This window comes from Typopeltis vanoorti, chromosome 7 (assembly GCF_054136105.1).
Source record: "Typopeltis vanoorti isolate ZY-2024b chromosome 7, IOZ_Tvanoo_1.0, whole genome shotgun sequence".
Taxonomy (NCBI): domain Eukaryota; kingdom Metazoa; phylum Arthropoda; class Arachnida; order Uropygi; family Thelyphonidae; genus Typopeltis; species Typopeltis vanoorti.
Window position 1 is genome coordinate 152897769 of NC_143555.1, and position 7087 is coordinate 152904855.

Here is a 7087-nt window from a genome sequence, read left to right on the forward strand (position 1 = left end):
TAATAATAACAGGTGACTTCATAACTGCCGTTTATTTCGATTTATAGGGAGTGATTGGGAGAAACCAAAAAAGTTGAAATGCAAAAACCTACAGATTACGTTTATCAAAATTATGCATTCCATGATATGATTCAAGATATTCATATGATTCTCTATAAAGCAAAATTTAAAAGTGCGAACCTTCGCGCTATCTGTGAACTAACCTTCGAACTAAGATCATGAATAAAAACAGAACTTAATTTGGAACAGATGGAGGCTGTGCTTATTTTTAGATACGGATTTTCATGAATTTATAAAATAATTGTGTGACAAAAATAATTATCTTCAATGAAGTTCTGTGAGAATTTTAAAATGTATTGGTGATTGAAATAATTAGCGAAAAAATTGATAGTGACATTGATCTCCCATAGTGATACAATATGAAGTGAAGAAAGTATGAAAGGATTTCGTATTTTGCGCTGGCATTAAAAACTATAATAATACGATAAAAACAAGCAGCAAAATGAACATAACTCATAGGTATTTAGTCTGATCCGGTTACCGAGCAAACGGTAAGAAACTGCTTTTCATAGCTACTACATACGCCAACTAATCTAGTTAAGTGTTCTTTTCAGCATGAAGGATTATTGCCCCTTCTAATGGACATGACTGTCAAATGACACTTCTTATCCATGTTCTTTCAGCAAGTGGACAGAATATTATCCAGGTTGGCTGGACATATATATACGTCCAGCAAAGAAATGGTACGCTTACACACATGAACTTTATGGAATACAGGAGTTCCTGTTAGTTTAATGTTTAGCAAAATCTGGTGCCCCGAAGTCTTCACGCCCATAGGCGATTGAATGGGTTCGCCTAATGATAAAACCGGCCCTGTCCTAACTACATGTCTGTTGAGTGATTTTTACCACCGTGCTATCATTGCTTGTTTCATTTAGTAATTTTTCGAAGTAACTACTCCATACTTCAAGGATATCTTTTTTCCCAGTTTTCGTGTCACCTTTGTCATCTTTAATTCCTTTTACAGCACTCTTTACTCAATTTTTGACCACCTTCAACAACCTCCAGAATATCTTGTCACCTTCTTGATATTTATTTTCTATGTTCTTACTAAAGTCTTCCCATGACTTTGTTTAGCTAGTTTTACACAGTGTTTAGCTTTCTTACATTTGTCTCTCTATCCTCTAAGAGCACAAGCTGACTTATTTGCCAGGAACTTTTGATATGCTTTCTTATTTTCCTTAAATGCCTCTTTAACTTACTGTGTCCACCATGGAGTTCTGATTTTTCTATCCTTGCAGACAACCTCACCACATGCCTCTCTGGCTGAATCAATCAGGGTTTTCTTCAAGGCTTGACACTGAATCTCCAAGGTTTGGTTCCTGTTCTCAAACTCTTTCATTTTTCTTCAATAATCTTTGTGTATTTTAGTCTACAGTTCACATTTGAGAGCTGCTCAACTTTTATTTGTCTTAAAACTTTCTTACATGTTATTCTTTTCAATATGAAATTCAATTTTATCCTGCTCAAGACTAAATAGTGATCGCTTCCAATTTCAAATCTTCTGTACACTCCGGTGTCCTGCACCAGAGAGAAAACGTCTCTATCAACTATAATATAGTCAGTGAGACTTTTCTTATTCCTTGCCTCTTCTCTCCATGTGAATATGTGCACATTTTTATGTTGGAACATGGTGTTAGTAATAACCAGTCCATGTCCTGAGCAGAAATTCAACAAGTATTTGCCATTATTATTAGCTTTGCTCTTTTCTCCAAATTTACCCCAAAAACTTTTGTCTCACAATCATTTCCTACTCTGCTATTTAGATCCCCAAGAAGGACCAACTTTTCCTTTTTCATTGTGTCAGTTTCTCTCTCTAAAGCCTCATAAAATTCCTCCACTTTTCTGTTCTACTAAGGTAGAACAGCAGGGACCATAGGCACAAATAACTCTCATTGTCCAGTCCCCTATTCCCATATTTGCCCACATTACTCTACATGAGACTGTCTGCCATTCAAGAAGATTAGCCTCGTATTTTGTGTTGAATACTATAGCTGCTCCTTTTCCTTGATTGTCATTGCCTGAATATAACATTTTGTATTTATTTCTTACCGTTCCTTCATAATTCAGGCTGCTTACAAATGTTTTCAGCTAAGAAGTTCATGAGCAGAATTTCATCTGCTCATGATGCGCCACCTGGGGGTATCAGGAGCAGATGAAATTCTTAGCTGAAAACATTTGTAAAAGAAAACATTGCTGAAATGCTGAAAATATTGAAGAGATGGACGAAAAGATTATATATTTGATTTCTGATATAGAGACAAGACGTTTATTAAGGAGGACGAGTTTTATTAAAACAGAACAACAAAAAAAATCTCTGTAGTCGTCGGACGTACATCATAAAATAGTATATCTCCTTTACATCTGTCTCGAAGTATACGAAGAAGAAAAAAGGGTTGAACTTCATGGTATACAAGAAACCAACCACAACTGTGAAATTATGTAATAATACAATCACAAAGACATTATGGACAGAATTTAAGACACAAATGGGAAATGAAGAACTTTGTTACCTTAGCTATACTCTCGTCCTCAATGGGTACGAACTGAAGAGGTTTCATAAAATTTTAGACACGAGCATAATCTGCCCAGATTTTCAATTTTTTTTACACGCAATCTCTCCAGCGACAGACTCTGGATCAGTATATCACGGACTTTTATGTATGAGAGGCGAGACCGGTGCATTCTGGCACTGATAGTTACTAACTTGGCTTTCTCAGCCATTGGACAATAGAAAGGACAATAGTAAGGACAATGATGGACTGGGTGGAGTTCCTTTAGTCCTAGCTTACTCGAGATCAATGGGCAGCAGTCTCTATCCTTCAAGAACTTATGATGGCTATCCCGAACTATCGATAAATCAAAGCCTTTTCAGCAGAGAGAGAGAGAGAGAGAGAGAGAGAGAGATACACAGAGAGAGAGAGAAACAGTGTACTAGACAATTGTTGCCATCTAATGGCTGGCTATAAACTTAACACTCGTATTATTGTCAGTAATCGTATAAGTTCCTCGATCGATTGTCTTAAGATGCATGTTTAAAACTAGTTTCAGGAGGGGGAAAAAATCCTAATCTCACGATGTTGAAACCCTTGCAGGTTACTCTGGGGTCGTTCTCCCATAAGTAAATACAGGAACATTCAGTTATGCAGAAGGTCCATAATATACAATAAGGAATTCTTCTGTGATTTAACTAATGAGCAAGTTTTTAACTTGAATCTATGTTTCATAATGAACAGTCTGCTTTGTCAGATTGTTACTTTTTCCCTTTTATATTAGAAGTACGAGGATGAGTCAGAAAGTATCAACAATGCATTTATTTAAATCACTACAACCTCATTGTAGAGTGTTAGTGCAACGTTTTTCAATATAATCCCTCAGGTTTTGTATACCTCTGGAACAGGTATATGTACATTTGTGTTATGATCGTCCTGAAGTAGCTTGTAAAAATTTGGTTTCTGGAGAAGGATTTGCGCATTATCTAACGTTTGTCCCCGGTGTATTTGCACCTTAAACTGGCTAAAGTTTACAACCCTTCATGGTTGGAATTAACATAAAAGTTTTGATAAATGCCTGAAGACAATCTCAATTTGTGTGGATCCATTAACTTGTGATACTTTCGAGAGAAAGAGAATGAGAGCAAGAGATAGTTATTCACATGTGATGTCTTTTTTTGACACTGTATGGACACTTTCTTACCTCATTTGATTTTTTGGAAGCGAAGACCTCTGCTAGAAGTAGAAAGGTTACAGATGTCCTTTCCATACAGAGTTAGCAGGACGATCACAAACGTTCATGCCTCTGGCGAGATTCGAATCGCAGCCTTTTGGCTGGAGAGAAGAATGACTAATTTTGGAATTTCTAGAGGTCATTTCTCTACTGTCAGAATTGTTAAACGTATAAACAAAATCCTGTTAGAGAGATGAATTCAGTAGATGTAAATGATTCTGCAAATAACTTCCAATTGCATATCAGTCTCTATTACATTCGTAATACTATTTCACTAACATATCATGTACCCAGATGTCACTGCAGTGTAACTCAGATATCACATTTCAAGTGCAAAAAATACAATAACAGAGGATTAATCAGAAAGTTATACTACTGTAAACAATGGCACTTACAATCCAATCCAAATAAAAGTGAAGTTCCTGCTATGCACTTAGTAATAGACAGTCGAGTTAAGCCCCTAACATCTAGAAATAATGGAGAAATCCAACAGAAATTGAAGTTTCTTGGAGTAATTCTAGGCAAATCTTTGAACACTCAAGGAAAATTCGATATGAAACACTTCACAAAGAAGACTTAATATAAAATGTTATCTGTAAATACGCAATTAATTTCTAGCTTGCGGGGTTCGCTGCTTTTGCAGGTAAGTACTTATTGAATAATTGCATCCCGATGGATTAAATTGCAGAAATCCAGTTGCAAAATCTTCCAATAACAACTCACAGAAACTAGTAGGCTCTTCATGGGGTACTTACGCCAGCATATAAACCACAATACTGGCAATGTATTCTGCAACAAATAGCATGTCCATAGTGTGACTTAACAATGCTTACACATCGGTGTTTGATGTTCATCTCAAATAAGCCATAAGATCTATCTTATTATAAGCTTCCGAATCAGTAATACAAGTTGTCCTCCATTATGGAGAAAAAGGGCTTTTAGGCAACCTGTACGGAAAATTACTGAAAACGTCTCTCATCATGCAGCTGCTCACAGACATAAATCTAGGAAAACATTTGCCCCATCTAGGAAACCTGTCTGGAGAACTGCTGCATAAATATCGCATGAGCACACTCCGACTTACATGTCACTATTTATGATCCAGCTACTAGGTTAGTCGGCTGTGATCTTTCAAGAAAGTATGATCGACACCAAACAGGATTAAAACTGAACCCGAAAAATGCAAACACATGCTCTACAGATGCAAATAATTTGACTCTCTGTCAATACTGTGATTGTCAAATTTAGCCAAGATCATAAAATGTGTCGTCAGTGACTGTGTATCGTTCCATTATTCTGGAACTTATATGGACTCGTTCTTGTTAAGCTGAAGTTTTAATTTGGAATCAGAATCCAACTGTTAAACAGTATTGGTACTAATTCCATCTCTAATACTAATTCCTCAGAAATTTTTTTGATTTCTGATGATATATATATATATATATCATCAGAAATCAAAAAAATCAGCGAATGTCTTTTATTCCCTTATAAGGAATAAGCGAATACGCAGCTGTATGGAGTCCATAGACTAATCGCGAGAAGTCCATTTCAAAAACGTTACCAATACCAGTACAATTTCTTTCAAAGAAAAATTCTTTCTTTCATTTATCTTAATCCACCTCTCCTACCTTTATGGTGTCGAGGTTTTTTATTCTTACAACCGCGACCGCCTCGAGGATAAGGTGATTGGCATTATGCCTCCATGTGTGTCCTATGTCTATAGATGCATGTGTCCATGGGGTTAGTTTGCCTGTTCTGGGGGCGAAAAAACCGAGTTTCCGGGTGAAAAACCCTACCTCCGTAGAGACTGGCTAATGCCTTTTATCGAAAGAGATCAGATAAAGATTCCTCACGTCACTGACGGGATTCGAACCCAGGTCTTTTTGACCAAAGGGCTTCGTCGATAATGACTCAGATATGGAGGCTCTATGTGTACAACACCCGTCATAATTTGCCTTGAAATCATTCATAGACAAATCACACACAACTGCCTCTGGCTATCTAGTCCACTTAATTTACCACTCTCCATGCAAAAAAAAAAAAAAATCTAGTCATCACTTCCTTGCTGACCACAGTCTTACTCGATTTTCATGGATGACCTCTAATAATTCTCCCTACATTATTCATGTACTGAAATATTTCCTTCACATCAATCCTATACCCTCCCAAGCAACTTATATGTTTCTATAACATCTGTCCCCCTTATCTGCAGACCAACGACCCACTATAATCCGCAAATCTTCAATCTCTCTCCTCATATAGAGCATCACCTACCCACCCACTCACTCACATACCTGGCACCATCTTGGTCACTTGCCTTTGAAACTGCCACATCTCCAAGAAACCCAGACGATCAAATCGGTGGAGAGTAATCCAGACGAGGCCTTATCAACTCCTTAAAAACAGGAATAATAACTTTCTTATCTCTGCATGCCAGGGGATTCTTCAATAACCAGGTGATCCTATGTGCTACTTTATCCACTTTAACAATAAGTCGTCTGAACTTCAAATCCCTGACTTCGTCACTTTCAAGGAGTACAGTTCCATCAATATCGTACACAGCTGGTAATCTTTTAACTCCAAAAATGCATAACCTTACACTTTGCGATATTAAATAGTCATCCATTCTCCTTTTTCCATAATACCAGTCTGTTTAAATTATCTTAAAAATATCAACCTCAATTTATTGATTATTGCTCTACCTAATTTTGCATCACACACAACGGAATATTTCCCCTCAAATCATTTCCTATATCATTAACCACCTTACCGGCAATTAAAGATCAAATACGCATCCTCAATCGCTTCGTATCCATCTTATATTTGAATGTAATATCAATGGTATTACAATTTTAATATGCACTTCGCATCCATGGAAATGTGGACGTATATATACGTCCTGGCCAGTAGCGTGGTTTTAATGAACAAATTAAATAGTAGTGGCCCAAGTACAGAGCCCTGTGGAGGCACAGGCGCCTTCCACAGAACCGTGAAACGAACTACTCTCTGGTACCCCTCTCTCTCTCTCTCTCTCTCTCTCTCTCTCTCTGTAACAAGCACCCTCTTATCTACATCACCCTTCATCCACATCATTTGGTGTAATTTACATATCAGCATTCCGTTAGGTATCCTCTCAAACTCTTTTGCGAAGTCTAACAATATCACCGCGCAGCCCTTACCCTTATTCAATTCAGCTAGCTGTCACTTTTCTATAAACAAAGTGAGTAAGTTACTAAAGCATGACCTATCATTTGCAATGACATGCCTCCCCATACAATATCTCATTCCTATCCATCTCTTT